General features: G+C 42.1%; 1 protein-coding gene across 1 annotated transcript in view; it reads left to right on the top strand.

Annotated features, from left to right (window-relative positions):
• Tmprss12 (transmembrane (C-terminal) protease, serine 12) overlaps positions 1–2,283 on the top strand; it is a 12,131-nt gene that overhangs the window by 8,573 nt on the left and 1,275 nt on the right. The gene's annotated exons all lie outside the window — the stretch shown is intronic.

Genomic DNA, 2,283 nt, shown 5'->3' with positions numbered 1-2,283 from the left:
GCTGTGACTCAAGTGGTAGAGCGCTAGCCTTGAGCTGAAGAGCTGAGGGACAGCGCCCAGGCCCAGAGTTCAGGCCCCATGACCGGACCCAAAAAATAAATAAATAAATAAATAAATATATATATATATATGTATATATATACATACTGTAAAGATACTGTACAGAGGGGTTACAGTTACATGAGTGAGGTAATGAGTACATTTCCTATAGAGCATTGTTCCCCCCTCCTTTGTTTTCCCCCTGTGTTTTTTTTTCTGTGTCTCCGTCTCTTGTAGAGATTCCAATTAAGAGTGGAATTATTCTTTCAGTGACGACAGGGAGTACAAGCAAAGCCAGGAAATACCAGCTCACACTCACTAGGAGGGCTGTAATAAGACACAATAAGTTCTGACAAGAATGTGGAGAAACTGGAACTCTCAGACACTGTTTGCTGGAATGCAACTTGGCAGTTTTTCAAAGTGTTACACACCAACTCATCCCTCTCCTCTATCTCCATGCCAGGGAATGAACCCAGGATCTTGAACATGCCAAGCATACACTCTACCACTGAGCTGACTCCTCTCCTCTTTCCGTGTGCCTCTTCCACATCTACCAGCTCTGCACTTTTCTAGAGAATTCCATGCTCTCATCTTCTATTCATCTTTTTATTATGATTTTTTTTTTGTCAGTCATGGGGCTTGAACTCTGGGCTTGGGTGCTACCCCTGCACTCTTCAGCCCAAGGTGAGCACTCTACCACTTGAGCCACAGCACTAGTTTCAGTTTTCTAGTGGTTAATTGGAGGTAAGAGTCTCATGGACTTTCCTACCTGGGTTAGCTTTGAATCACAATCCTTAGATCTCAGCCTCCTGAGTAGTTAGGATTACATGTGTGAGCCACCGGCACCCAGCTTCTATTAATTTTTTTTTTTGGGTCCAGTCATGGGTCTTGAACTCTGGGCCTGGGCGCTGTCCCTCAGCTCTTCAGCTCAAGGCTAGCACTCTACGCTTCTATTAATTTTTATCTTGACAATATAATGTTGATCTTTCCTGTGTCTTTTCCCTTAAAAATCTTGCTGAGGTTGGGCATTGGTGGCTCACATCTGTAATCCTAGCTATTCAGGAGGCCGGGATCCTAGGATCACAGTTTGAAGCCCGCCTGGTCATAAAGTCCATGAGATGCATCTCCAATCAACTACCAAAACATCTGGAAGTGGAGCTGTGGCGCAAGTGGTAGAGTGCTAGCCATAAGCAAAAAGCAGCTCAGGGACAATGCTCAGGCCCTGAGTTCAAGCCCCAGGACTGGTACAAAAAAGCTGGAAGTGGAGCTGTTGATCAAGTTGTAGAGCTTTAGCCTTAAACATAAGAGATCAGTGACAGTGCCCAGACCCTGAGTTCAAGCTCTAAGAGTGGTGTACATGTACACGCACACACACACACACACAATCTTGATGAATAAATCAGAAAGAATCCAGTCCTTGAATTGGAAGTGTGGCTGTGGTAGAGTACCAGCCACAAGTGGGGATGAAGAATCCAACTGAACTGCATTCCTGGACACAACATAAAAAATTATTACTTAGAATTATTCAATGTCCACCTAACCCTGAATTGTAATCACTTAGAAACAATCCTTAAGCCTTTAGACACTGATATTTTAGTATCATTGTTTTGAGTACATTATGAAATCCTGAGTAACAGTCTTACATAAACAAGAGGCTCATTATCTACAGTACTCTTATTTTCCTGTACCAGGCAGTGTGAACACTTGAAAAGATGCCATCTTTGCAAGATCCCAGTTTGTTTTTCTAGCTAACAAACCATGCACATACACCTACTATATATATGATCTTAAAATTATCTTTTTAGAGCTGGGATCTGGTAGCTCACACTTGTAATCTTAGCTACTCAGGAAGCTGAACTCATCTGAGAATCACTATTCAAAGCCAGCCAGGGCAAGAAAGCCTGTGAACCTCTTACCTTCAATTAAAAAAAAAAAAAGGCATTCTGTTGTTTTGTATGTCCCTCCCCCACAGTATAACCCCTGCTTTCACTGTATTTGATGATGGTATAATTTGTGGAGGAGAAGGGAAAAAACAAATCATTTAAGTAGGGATACAGGTAGACCCATTGCAATAAGGAGATGTACAAGTTGTTATGTAGAAAAACGAACTTTACAACTTTGGGTGGGGGTGGGAGGGGTGGGAAGGCAAAACAAAGGAGGAGGCAACAATGCTTGATAAGAAATATAATTACCTTGCCTATGTAATTGTAACCCCTCTGTACAGTATTTTCACAATAAAAAAAA

This window comes from Dipodomys ordii, unplaced genomic scaffold (assembly GCF_000151885.1).
Source record: "Dipodomys ordii isolate 6190 unplaced genomic scaffold, Dord_2.0 Scaffold42, whole genome shotgun sequence".
Taxonomy (NCBI): domain Eukaryota; kingdom Metazoa; phylum Chordata; class Mammalia; order Rodentia; family Heteromyidae; genus Dipodomys; species Dipodomys ordii.
This window is presented reverse-complemented; position numbering and strand designations above follow the sequence as displayed.